General features: G+C 40.2%; 1 long non-coding RNA gene across 1 annotated transcript in view; it reads right to left on the minus strand.

Annotated features, from left to right (window-relative positions):
- Positions 1 to 14,410, minus strand: part of LOC122811264 — a 422,081-nt gene that overhangs the window by 18,273 nt on the left and 389,398 nt on the right. The window contains exon 2 of the long non-coding RNA XR_006366232.1: positions 12,966 to 13,010. This is a non-coding gene — a long non-coding RNA (uncharacterized LOC122811264). The remainder of the gene's footprint in view (positions 1 to 12,965; positions 13,011 to 14,410) is intronic.

A 14,410-nucleotide genomic window follows, 5' to 3' on the forward strand; every position in this document is an offset into this window, starting at 1 on the left:
ATCCATGATTTGCCTGCTTAACACATCTGTTAAGGAGTTCTGTGCTCCCGGCAGAAACCTTGCCTGAAGAGTTAGTTGCAAGCTGAGCGCAGTCTCCCATAAAATCATTGCTTGCCTGCACAATGGGTAAGAATGTGTTCCCCCTTGTTTGTTGATGTACCACATGACAGTTGTGTTGTCTGTTAGAATCAACACCTGCCCTGGAAGAAGTAACTCCTTGAAAGCCATTAATGCAAACTGGACTGCTAACATCTCTTTCATGTTGATATGTAGATGCTGTAGTCTAGCAGGCCACTTGTCTTGTATCCATTTTCCATCTAGATGAGCTCCCCAAGCAATGTCTGAGGCATCTGTCGTTAGAATCTGACTCGCCTCTGGCCGGGTCACAGAGAGTCCCTTGTTTAGGTGACATTCCTGAGCCCACCACAAAAATTCCTTTTGAATGCAAGGTATTATTTGAATGACAGTGTCCAAATCCTGGCAGTGCTGTGTCCATAGATTTTTAGATACCATTGTAGCTTCCTCATATGCAGTTTGGCATTGGGAAGCACCAGAATACAAGATGCCATGAACCCTAAGGCTTGAAGGACTGTCCTTGCAGTCAGCCCAGACTGAAGAGATAGTTGATGGAAGTAACTGGATAGATTCTTTTGTTTGTCCGGGGTTAAAAAGGCCATCTGGGCTGCTGTATTCAGTCTCACACCCAGAAAGCACATGTCTTGAGAGGGTACTAGACTGGACTTTATTTCGTTCACAGAATACCCTAGGCATCTTAGCACTGCTATAACATATTCCAAATGCTGTAGAAGGTCTTCCTTTTCTTGAGCCAGAATCAGGCAGTCGTCCAAGTAAGGATAGATTTGAATTCCTTGTAGCCTGAAGTAAGCTATCACTGGAGCCAGAACCTTTGTGAATACTCTGGGCGCAGTGGATAAGCCAAAGGGCAATGCAGAGAACTGATAATGAGAATTTCCAGCTCGAAAACGCAGATACTTCCTGCAACTTAGCCTTATAGGCACATGAAGGTAAGCTTCCTTGAGATCTAAAGTTACCATCCAGTGATCTTTGCCCAGCAGAGGTAAAAGCTGTTGTAACGTCAACATTTTGAACTTGGGAATGTCCAGATAAGTGTTGAGGATAGATAAATCCAGAATTGGTCTCCACGTGTTCCCCTTCTTTGGTACTAGGAACAGGCGAGAATAAAATCCTAGGCCCCTTTCTGGCACAGGAACTGACTGAATGGCTCCTATTTGGAGCAACAGAGAAATTTGCTTGTGAGCCTCTGTTCTTTGTAGAGGAGGAATGTCTGGCATGCCTTTGAAAGGAGGCAAGGTATGGAAATAAAACCTGTAACCGTGGTGAATGATATCCAGAACCCATCTGTCTTGGGTAATTAAATCCCAATTTTCTTTGAAAAGAGACAGCCTTCCTCCCAGAGGTGCTGCCAGGCGAGAATGTACTGGCAGCTGAAAAGGCAGGTCATTGGGTCTGCTTACGAAAGGACTGACCCCTGCCCTCACCAGAAGTCTGAGCAGGTGAACTCCTGTCCTAGGCCTAAAAGAACCTTGAGCTCTGCCCCTACCACGTCTAGACCTACCCCTAGACTGGGAATCATAAGCAGGATAAGTCCACCCCTTAGTAGGCCAATTTCTACTAAACTTCGGAGGCTGCACCTGCAAAAGATCTTTAACAGTTTGCATAGACTTAGCCTTGTCCTCCATTTTCTTTAAAACTGCTTCAACAGGCGAACCAAACAACACATCAGACTGTAAAGGAGCATCCAAAATCCTTGTCTTAACATGCTCAGCTAAGTTCTGATCTCTCAACCAGGCGTGCCTACGAAGAACAGAACCAGTGGCAGCCACCCTCGAGGAGGCCTGCACAGCATCAAAACCACACTGCAAGGAATGCTTACCCACCTGTTCAGACACATGAACTAAATCCTGCAACTCTTTACACTCAATACCTTCTGCCAGAGCATCCACCTTAGATTTCAATTGTGAAAGGAGGTAATTCTGATATTTTAACATGTGAAACTGACAATTCAATGCCCTCATGGCTAAAGTGGAAGAAGTATACACTTTCTTTCCCCATCTATCCAAAGCCCTTGCCTCTTTATCAGGAGGAACAGGATTTTTAACCACAGAAGCCTTCACACCTTTAGGCCCCTGAGAGACAGTTTCGGGTCTGCCCTAGGACTCTTAAAAAGATACTTATGAGCTTCAGGCACCCTATAGTACCTATCCGGTTTAACTGGTGCAGGAGGCAAAGAATCAGGATTTAGGGAAGCCTCTGCAAAAACATCTTCCACCACATTCAGAACCGGAGGTATAGCTAAAGGCCTATGCTGGGGTAAAAACAAGAATTCCCTAAGCCTCTTCCTGGAATCAGAGAAATCTTGACCTTCCCATTTAAAATGCTCCCTCATGGAATGCAGAGTCTCTGAAAAAGAAAAATCCTCAGGAGGAGAAGCTGAAGGAGTAGAATCATCCACATCAGAATCAGAATAAGGAGGATACTCCTGCAAGTCTTCAGCCAAGACTCAGAAGCCTCGAACAGTGCTCAAAACTCTCAAACTCAGGTTCCACCCTAGGCCTCTTATCAGGAGGGGGCATAGAACCTCTAATCATAGTAATCAAATCCTCTGCCATTTTAAGCATATGTTTCTTAGGCAAAGACCCTGAAACACTAGGAGAAACCCCCACTGAAGCTACACTAGGCCTGCCTCTCAAAGAAACCTTGGAAACAGAGGGGGAGGCTCTAACCACCTTAGGAAGAGAGGGAAGAACAGCCACCTGAGAAGCCCCCTCAGCCTGGCCTACTTCCTGAGAGGATACATCCTGTAACAATAAAGTCTCTCCCTGAGACTCCAAAGAAACACCTGGCAGAACCTCCGGCTCCACTGAGCCTTCTAAAGAACCGGCGTCAGGGACGGTCGGTTCTTCCACTCTAGGCTTTGCTGCTTTATCCTTGCGCTTTTTGCGAAGCGGCGCCGGAACATCCGACGGCATTTTATAATTACAACGCTTCCCAAACACTAACCTGGCACAGTCTAACCTTCTCTTAATAGTGCGTTTGTTAAATCTTGCACAAGAGCGGCATCCAACAACGCCGTGCTCAGGCCCTAAACAAGGTATACACAAAGTATGGTAATCCCTATGAGGTATCTGTTTCCCACAAGAAATACAGTTATTCACTTTTTCTGACATCCGGTTAAATACTGAGGCAAGAAAAACCAAAATATTCCCAACGGGTACTTAGCCAACTTTGATTCGGTCTGAAACTCTGACTTCAGAAACTTTCAGAACGCCAACCTGCACTCGCAAAATTGCTTCTGCATCGGACCATGCGGCAAAAAAGACTGAGGATATGACGTCGGTCATGCGCATTAGTACCCTGACGTACTGACGTCAGTCTAATGCGCCGTGACCGACGTCAGCCATATACTTTGGTATTCGGGCCGACTGGACAGCGGACTACCCAATAGTTAGGACTGCAGCAATGTGGAATGAAGAACATCAAGGGTATCTCAGACCATCACATATCCTTCTGACAGCAATAACTAGAACTGCAACACCCAATCTGATCAAGAGAAGCTTGGCGAGGAAAGAAAAAGTTGCCAACATACATTCCACAGAAGGAAAGGCCTTCCAGGTAATGAGGTTAACTGTGATTCACACTTTCCAGAAAAGAACAGCCAGTCAGTTAGCTGCTGTGGAGATGATCTTGGACATATACAAGGATTACTTTTAGGAGGCTACATTTGATAGGTGACATAGTGCTCATTCAGTAAAAGCCTGCCCTTGAACAGATGGCTGTACACCAGAAATGCTTGCCCACTGCCCAGTCTGCCAAAGTTCACAGAGTTCAAATGCATACCATGACTCACAGTCACAAAGTAGGCTGGATGCGTATGGCATAGGGCAACAGATTTGGGGGGGGATTAAAATGTTACTGTAGACCTCACAAGACACATCTGGATCTACAGCACTGCATTGCCAAAACAACAGAAGGAGAAAGTAGGTCTGGGGTGATCACAGGAAAGTTCTTGCACTGCAGTATCACCCCACAGAGGCATACCTAGGGTGGGGCAAAGGTGGCAGCTGCTGAGTGTGTGCAAGGTGTTAAAGGTGATGACCAGGACATGCTGCTCTATCACCAGTACACTACTCCCATTCAGAAATGAATGTCGATAGTGTATTTGTGGTCAGCATTGAAGTGCTTTTGCACTTTATATGTGATATAAGATGTAACATGCAGTTTGCTACATTTTCCCACAAGACAGAGATTTTTTCTGTCCTGAAGTGTTCATAGGTTGGTACTAGGCTATCAGCCCTAGGGCCTATACAAGCCTAGCCATAACAATTCCCTGGCTATTTCTTCCCACACTATTTACTTCCCTGGACCCCTGTCTAGCAGAGCGACTGACGTGATCCCCGGGGTGAATTTCCTTTCCCCCATCCAATCGTCAAGGTTCCTTTTGAAGAGGACCAAAGAGGCACTCTGCTTGACATGTATGGGCAATCTATTCCAGAGTCTGGGGAGTCTCTGGGTCAGGAACCTATCCCTCCAGCATGTTTTGTTTATTGTGATGACAAGGTTTAGATCCCTGGAGCGTGTGGCTCTGAGGGATTGGGATTTCTTTAAGTGTAGCATGTCCAACAGCTCTGGGTTTGACATGGCCTTGTATGTTAAGCAAAGATCGCCTCTGAGTAGACGATATGCGACAGCATATAGCTGGATTTTTTTAAGGCGGTCAGCGTAGGGCATCTGCTTTAGGCCTGTGATTCTTTTAGTGAGGTATTTCTGTGGCCTTTCCAGTTGTTGCAGATGTCTTGAGAGGTACATACCAAATGGGGCATTGTATTCTATAATGGGTCTAATGAGGGATGAGTACAGTGGGACAATGACCTCCTTTTTTCTGGATGAAAAGCTCTTGGTGATGAGGTGTGCCACATAGAAGGATTTCCTGACTGTTGTGGCGATGTGGTTATCGAAGGTGAGACCACTGTCCACCTGTGTCCCTAAGTCTCTTATCACACTTTCGGTGTTTAGTGTACTGCCACCTATATGGTAATTCACGGATACATGTTTTTTCCCAAAGGGGATAACTATACATTTCTTGGCATTGAGCTTGAGCCCATGGCTCTGGCACCAAGCATCTGTTTCTGTAAGGCCCTTTTGTAGAGTATCCACATAATTTGGGGATTCAATAATGGCTCCCAGTTTGCAGTCATCTGCGAACTTTGTTATCCAGAGTCCCTTAGTGTTGGCCTGTACTTCAGAGAAGAAGATGCCAAACAAGAGCGGTCCCAGTACTGAACCCTGAGGTACTCCACTTGTCACTTGTCTGGAGCTGGATTTGGAGTCGGCTACTTTTACAGGGTGGGTTCTATCAGTAAGCCAGTTAGCAACCCATTGGGTGATGTAGGGATTAATGCCCAGCTTAGTAAGTTTATCTATGATTCCAGAGTGGGGGATGGTGTCAAGGGCCTTGGCAAGGTCTAGATAGGCTGTGTGGACCACCTTACCCTTGTCCATGGCTCTGGAGACTGAGTCGAAGAAGTCAATCAAGTTCAGGAGACAAGATCGGCCCTTCACGAACCCAAAATGGGTGGGGTCCAGTGTTTGAAGGTTGCCAATGTCTTTGTTTATAAGTTCCATGATAATACGCTCCATGGCCTTGCAGATAAGGCTTGTCAGACTGATGGGACGGTAGTTTCCGGGATCCAAGGTGGATCCCCCCTTGTGGAGTGGGATAACTGTAGCTGTGTGGCACTCAGTGGGCATGAAACCTGAGGTGAGGCTATAATTAAACATGACACTTAGGTGAGGTGCCAGTTCATATTGTAGTTCATGTAGCACACAGCCCGGGATGTCATCTGGTCACATGGATGCTGTATTCTTAGCTTTGGAGAGTGCTTTTTTTACCTGTGTGGCTGTTGTTACCGGAATTTGGCAATCTTCCGGTATTGAGATGGGCCATTTAGGGGGTGAGAGGGGGGTGAAGTTGGCACTGAATCGATCTGCCAGGATATTGGCAATATCCTTGGGATCAGTATATTTAATGCCATTCTGTTTTTAGCTCAGAGCAGATCTGAGCATTGCCATTTAGATTCTTGACATAGTTATAGCATGCTTTGTGGTTGTCTTTGGAATCTTTGGCAATTTTATTTTCGTAACTAGCTTTGGAGGATTTTATGAGGGATCTCAGTTTCTTACTGAGGCTGGTAAGGAAGTTTTTTGCATCCTGGGAATTTCCTCTTTTCTGCAAAAGTTTCTTCCTTTTGTTGTAAAGTTTGTTTATGGCAGGGGACCACCAGATTGGCTTCTTTTTTTTGGATGAGAGCATCTTGGTTCTATTTGGGATGGCACGATTTATGCATGAGTGGATGTGCTCGTACAGTGCCTTAGTGTAGGATTCAGCAATTGAACTTTCAGCTCCTGTCTGCATGGGTGTCATGAAGTTTGTCACTTCTGACTTGAGTAGCATGAAGTTGGCTTTGGAGAAGTTTTTTATGGAGGTTTCCTTACTGGGGGGTGGGGGTGGGATGTGGATGTTAAGGGTGATTAGCTTATGGTCAGACGTGACTAACGAGGGAGTGACCTTAGGTGTGAAGCATCGATTTCCCATGTTGGTAATGACCAGGTCTAGGATACTGGAGCCCCTGGTGGGACTATGGATTAGGTGATCCAGGGCGTTGGAATTTATGAATTCTAAGAACCGTTGGGCAAAGGTGTTGGTACATGAGTAGTTTTCCCAGTTAATGGCAGGGTAGTTAAAATCACCCAGTATTAGGGTGTTTGGTTCTATCTTAATATTTTCCAGTATGTTTAGAAAGGTGTAGTGTGAATCTTGGGGTATGGTGGGGAACCTGTAGCAAGCTACAATTTGGATTGCAGTCTTACCTAGTGTTAGTTGCACCTGGAGAATTTCAGATGCATTGTGTTGGGCAACTAGCCTGGTGGTGTGAATATCCTTGGTGAATATTGACACGCCTCCACCTTTAGTGTTTCGGTCCTGCTTTGGTGGCCGAAAAGTGTGGTAAGAGTTGTAGCCTGGTATTACAGGGGTGCTCTCTGGAGCCTTGAACCAGGTCTCAGTTACTGATTCTAAACTTAGACTTGAGGGGATCAGGTCATGCAGAAATGACCTATGCTCTCAATTTGTTTTGCTCCTCAGCTTAGAGTTGAGGGGCAACAGATACTATGATTTTGGTCATATATCATGCTGTTTAATCATAGAGTTGTTTCCTAATTGACCCTTCCTCTCCTCCCCACCAGATAAAATCCTTCAACTCTTTATTAATTACTATTTACAACTTCTCCTGTGGCTGATAAAATGTGCCTGACCAGTACATAAAACTAAAGGAGCAAAAACATTTTTACTGATTGTATCTTACTCTCTATATCTTTAAATGAGCTTCAAGTTTCTCAGTTTTTGTATTATCTTTTGTTTAGTAGAATCCTTTTTAATGCATACAGATACATCATTTTATAGTGTCCCTATAAATATGGGTATTGTTTAACCAATTCATGTGTGGGTACATAGTTTACAGCTATAGCCTTTATTTTATCTTGATTAATTTAATATCCCTAAAAGACACTGAGATGTCCTTTTCTGGTTTTATCAGGTACAAAATAATATCATCTGCAAATAAAGCCAACTTTTCTTGATTATCATACCAATTATATCCTTAAATTTCTGATTTCCTTATTTTCTTTGTCAGTTGCTCTAAATGTAATGCAAATAACAAAGGGGAAAGAGGACAGCTCAGCCTGGTTCCTCTTTTCATACGCGACCTATCAGATAATCTTCTCACTTTAATTTTCGCCTCCTATCCCTCATATATCCTCTTAATTAACATTATTATTGTAAATGCGAATGCAAATGCTTCCAATGCCCTATTCATAAAATCCCAGCTTACTCTGTGGAATGCTTTCTCTGCTTTAAGATCCACCAACAACAGTGGTATTGTCTTATATTCTGCTTCCCTCTTGATCATCATTGTTCTATTCATTTTGTCAAATGTTTGCCTCCCCTCAACAAAACCACATCGATCCATATCTATCAATTTTAGCAACACCTTTGCCTTTCTTTTTGCTATTATAGATATAAACACTTTATAATCATAGTTTACAATTGAAATGGGCCTAAAAGAAGCTGGGTCTGATAGTTTTTTATTGTCTTTAGATATTATAGCTACCACAGCTTTGTTCCAGAATGTTGGTGATTCCCTTCCTTTCAAAATACCGTTAAACAAAAATTCCAGATCTTTATAAATTTCTTTCCTTCTACCTTCCAAACTTCTGCAGGAACATCATCTATTCTTAGAGACTTTCCTGCTGATTGATTACACGTCAACAGTTTTATCTCATCTCCTCCTATCTTAGCTGTTAATTGTTGAGCCTCATCTGCCTCTAACCTTGGCATACTTAAGTCTTCCATTAATATTTCCATTTGTGCTCTTTCTTGATTTCTACATTTCTCTGCTTTATACAAATTTTCATAACATTTCTGAATTATCTGTACTACCTGTATAGAATCTCTAGTTACTTTTCTTGTTTTAGGTTCCCTAAGTTTGCTAACAACCCTTTCTATTTTCTGTTGTTTAAGTCACTGAAAAAAAAATTGTTCTCTGGAGTTATTACAAAAAAACAGTTGCTTAATAGCAATCTTTCTAAACTCATGCATATTATCCAGATACTCCCTTATTTTCTCTTTAGCACTCTACATTTGTCCTTCTTGTTCTATGAGATTCCCCTTATTCTCCAATACTTTAACCTTTGTCAGCCCTCTAAATAATCATTACTACTTCTTATCATATCTTTTTTTTTATTTCTATACTATTTTTAAACTCCACTTTCATTTTATCCCACTTACTAGTTATAACTTCTGAATAAATTTCTGTCTTCACTAATAACTTGCAAATAATTTCTACTATCCATTCCTTAAGTTCCTTATTTTAACAGGTGGATGGGGAAGCACCAGTGTCTCATTTTTACTTCTTTACCCTGCATTTTTATCTTAGGTGTTATTGGCACATGATCTAAAATAGTTATCTGGATGTTTGTCGAAGCTTTCTATTAAATGCACATGCTGCTGTGAAATATAATTTCTGTGTAGTCTAGCCCAGTTATTGTACCTTGAGGAATAATATGTATACTCTCTCTCGAGTTCCTACTACTGACTTCTTGTCTTCCATACCAAATATTTTTATAAATTTCTTCAGAAATCTACCCTCTTTTGTTATATTATCCCTTCTATGTTCCCCAAACACATCCTCATTGTTGCAAATCAAGTTCTAGTGCCCATCTACAAGTAATATTCTCTGCTGAAAGGTGAGCATAATGGCAGGTTTAGGTGGAATATAAATGTGCCATTGCAATTCTCCCCCATGATCGGTAACCCCTCACTACCACAAATCTTCCTCCTTTATCACTAATTGTGTTCCTCTAGCAATTATTAAAAGTACTCAACCTTTAACTTTGACCTTGGTATTCTGCTGAATATCCATCTTGAAATCCTTTCTTTATCAAATTCACATGCTCATTTCTTTCCAACTATGTCTCTTGTAGCATTGCTATTTGCACTCTGGATTTTTTAATATAATTCAATACTCTTTACCCTTTTTTCTATACCTGTGAGGCCATTAATGTCCCAAAATAATATGGATAGTGTAGCCATTATGATAAGAAGTTATTATTCCCACCTGTTATATATAATAACTTTTTTTAAATGTTATTTTCCAGCTTTTGTGTTACATGCACCCATTAATGATTGGCAGGTTGATCCTTTATGCAGTTGTTTCTTGCCATTTCCATTTGAACCTATGTCACATTTTACAAGACTTTTTTGCTTTAATAAAAACTCATAAAAAAGCCTAATAACTTAAATCAGACGCACAAAACTATGTACATCTTTAAATAAAAAGTTTATCCCTCCTGATAAGAGCAGTCATCCCAAATTGATAGCTGCACTCACAGGCATTACCTAATCTAAAATGAAGGCCATCTATCCTAAAGCACATGTTATAGCCTGTGCTCCTGCTTACAATAATAGCTTTCTATAATTGTCTTATTTTTATTCCTCTCTCAGATAAAAAAAAAACAGCTTGCATGCTTTCAGAAAACATTAACTTTCTTTCTTAAGAGAAAGTGCTATCTTTAAATGAAACTAAATTATACACTGTCCTAGACGTACACTGAAGTATTTAGGTACCAGTAAAGCTGCTATCTCTTATTCACTTCCAATCATTTCAAACTTTATTTTTTTTACTAAGCTGCTTGCTTTGTACCTTTTAATTTTGTTTTGTTTTTTTTCTTAGCAAACAATGTCCAGAACTCTCTAGATTTATTGTCTGCCAGCATGACTCCATGGAAACATAAAAACAGAATTTAGAGATGCCCTTACCTGCAGGCTTCTCAACTCACACTGAACATTTATTTGCTAAAAAAAAAAAAAACAACTTTTCAATACATTCACATATTTCTCTTATTTTTAAACTCCACATGCCTTACACAAGAAACTTGTTATAAGATTAAGGCAAGGGCACTAATCCAGACATTCACCAGTGCAACAGTAAGAGAAAAAAACATCTAAATTCAACATATATTATCAGTTCATTTTTACGCCCAATCCCCCAACCCGACAACCCAAGATTACAGCCTATTAACTTAAGCATGCTTTTGTCCAGCCTTTCTTATGTTTTTTTTACATTGTTATACCTACATTTCTTAAAAATAATAAAGAAAAATATATACTTGTTTATTTTAGTATCTGTATCACATATGACGATCATTAAAAAGTAGGATATAAATTTGCCAGTATCTCTAAAATTCTTTGTTACTGTAAGAATGGCAAACTCAGGGCAGTTAGTAGCCTCGCCTTGAGCCTTGGCCATTTGCAGGAATGAATGATAGAATATGGCAACTCCCCTGTCTGGTCCATAGCCTAAGCAGTTAGATAACAAAGAACTCAGGGGCTGACTGTCCACAAGGATGGAATCAAATCTGTCATCAAGCCAGGTCCAGCTTATAAATACAAGCTCACGAGACATGATCAAGTTGGGGATAATCCTAGGCTTATTTCAGATGTTTGACATTACAGTACAATGCCCTCATAGGTGCATTAGAAGAACAGGCCCTACCTGCCCACCCCTGATGCAATGAGGGATTCATTAGAACATCATGCAGTATAAGTGGACTATCAAAAAAATGTTTTTCCCAGGGCAGTATCTTCAAAAAGGAGGGATCAGTATCAGCCTCAGGACAGGAACCCCTAACACTAGTGGAAGCAACAAACATCCCTATATTTCCAAAGTACCTTATGCTTCCTATCGTAATGAATACGCAGCAAGAAAGTAGAACAACTATAAAGAAGAGGTATTCACAAATACGCTCCTGTCATAGGTCAAACTGTTGAAATTGATAATTATGGCCAGTAAGAATGTAGCTAAAATGAAAAATCAGAATGAGGTATATCACTGGAGAACAATAAAATGAATTAGGTTAGTAAACTAATAAATAAAAAATAAATCGGTAAATGAATGAAAGGGAATGATACCATCCAGGTACACATAGACTGTGGTGAATGAGAATAGCAAAATGTGAATACTAAAAGTCAATAAAAATCTAGGTTGATGAATAAAACTAACAATAATAGTCAATCATATAAGCTGTGAATAAAATAAAAAAAGAGTAAATCATTCCAGTAATATAGTAAGATCAAATGACACATGGGTCAAACAATGCAGATAAAATGTACAATTCCTAGAAGGAAAAAAAATGAATAAATGCTGAAATGGAGGATAAAGTTTTTGAGTGCTACAGGCAGATTGGGAGGCAAAAGTCAACTAAAATCAAGAAGTCTCATGTTAATGACTGAAAATAAAGAAAACTGCTAGTTAACCTATACTTAATGTAGATCACAGTCCTGGTAGTTTAATCAAATGAACTAAAATCAACTGCAAGTGTAGGGAGATGATTCCCCATATGGCTGCTAAATATAAGAATGGAAAGCTTAATGGCACAGTCAGCAAAGAGCTAGGATTCAGAACAGAATGGTGAGCCAAACTGGTAATATAGTCCTTAAAATATATGGAAAGATGAAATAAAATAGGTTATGGAAATTCACCAATGCCAAACAAACTGTCATAGCAGAGCAGATTCCGGGATTCAGCTGATTCAATTCCACATAGCAGTAAAACCTGAGCTAATCCAACCAAGTCATCTGGCCAGTGACTTACAGAATGCTGAGGACAGAACCAGATGCATTCAGCCAGAATCATCATGTTTGACTACTGTATACTGATTGAAAGATGAAATGATTCACAATACAGTCAGCACAGGTGCAATCTGCAATGATGTTACTAAGTGGCAAATCCAGCACAAGTTATAAAACGATAAAAACACCTGGGGCACGAAAAGTCTTAGGTGTGGCTGTCGAGAAATGCAGTACATTGGTAGTACAGCCTGAGTCCTGTGTCCAAAAACAGCTGAAAATTCTGTAGAGAGTACTTAAGCCGGATAAGAACAGGAAAGGCAAACGTAACAGGAGCAAGATGACTAAAGACAAACACTCTCTCTGGTGCTGGTGTAATGCAGATACGTACTGCACATAATCCAAAATAGACCATAATTTGGTTGTAAAGCTGGAGTTGAATAAATAATAAGACAGTTCACCTGACAAGGTATAACTTAAAATCACAGCAGTGAAGCCACAGTAATAAAAGAAAATCAAACAAAGCTACAGTGTATTAGGCTAGGTGTCTGGGTGCCAACAGACCATCTTGACAAATTACTGAGAGACAGTCAGTATGTGTAATTTTAAATGTGGTGCTAGAAAACAGAAAGTGACAGAACAAAAATGCAAGAGAGCTCTGGACACACTACAAGCAGGGGTGCATTGTTTATAAACTGCAATGGAACACTTTAAAACTTAAATGTCAGTCTTCATGGCTTACCTTAAAGTGAGGGAAGGTCCTTTCTAAATGATGCATTAAAACACTCTTCATTTAAGAGAAAGAAAGAAAAAAAAAGAAACCTGACATTAGTTCATGTCATCAAGCATCACACTTAATGATAAAGAATTCACAATGCATACATGTTAAGTACTGGAAAAGTAATTAAAAGCAGAGAAAGAAAAACTAAAGTCATTAATCTGTGTTAGCATCAAATTCATTTGAAATAGATATTTTTCTGGCTAGTTGACAGCATTACGTCAGAGAAACATCAGGGACTATCAAGGGAATATACAAAATGTAGTGTCAGATCGGTGTTAGAAAAATGCAAACTACAGCTTCCTCATCCATTATGAAAAAAGATACTGCAACAAAAAGATAACTTAAATATTTTAAAATACTATGCATTTTCCCAAGTGGTATAAATAATGAAGTAGCATGCAAAAGCCTTTTATGATAATGTGGTTGCAAGAACTTGATCTAGGGACCTGACTTCAATATTCATTAAATTAGTCTATTTAAATCCTGTTTTCTGAATTAATAAATCAAGTATTTAATTATATAATTATCTAATCAACTGACTGTTTAGAGTTGTAAGAGTATATATATGCCTATGGCTGTTTGACTTGGTATTTATTTCTTAAAGCCAGATGTTGCTGAGGTACTAAAAACAGCAATGAAGCCATGGACCTGCAGTAAAATGAAAACCCTGCAATACTACTATTTCCTAACATGTTTTATACTTGTGGTTGAATTCCTAACAATCTAATGGATTTCTTTGATTGGGTAAAACAGTGTTTTATATAAAAAAGCAGCAGCAGTACCCTTATAAGGAATCAGGCACATGACATGGTAACATATTATTAAGGCATTATTATTTCAGGGATAACAGTTCAAAGGTGGGTATTCCAGGTGACTCTGTCGGGTCTATATTATCTTGCTGAAAGCTGTTTCCAGTGAATACGGCAAAATCGAACTTCAAACCGTGAAAACCCACTAACGTGAACGGCCAGGTCACTGATTTTTTTCCTAGGGAAAAAAAACAGTTGGCCATCGCTGTGAAGTTGCCCTTTACCCCACTGTAGTGCAATATCGGAGTTGATATATTTAATTAGGGGGGGGGTCGGAGCAAACCCCCCCTACTTTGTAATAATTTAAATGGTCTGTGGTGTTTAGTTGGTCCACCAATTTTTTCCTTAGGAAAAAAAATCAGTGACCTGGCTGTTCACATTAGTGGGTTTTCACAGTTTGAGGTTCGATCTTGCCATATTCACTGGAAACAGCTTTTGGAAAGATAATGTAGACCCAACTCTGCCACCGCTCCTCTTTTTTCTTGCCCTTAGATAATAGCTACAATTTGATTCCCATAAAACAATGAAGTGTAAAGATTTCTCTTCTTTTTTGTGGATGATTTAAAACTGTATAGTTCATCAGATGAGGAACTGAAA

This window comes from Protopterus annectens, chromosome 9.part0 (genome assembly GCF_019279795.1).
Source record: "Protopterus annectens isolate FY-2018-M chromosome 9.part0, PAN1.0, whole genome shotgun sequence".
Lineage (NCBI taxonomy): Eukaryota > Metazoa > Chordata > Ceratodontiformes > Protopteridae > Protopterus > Protopterus annectens.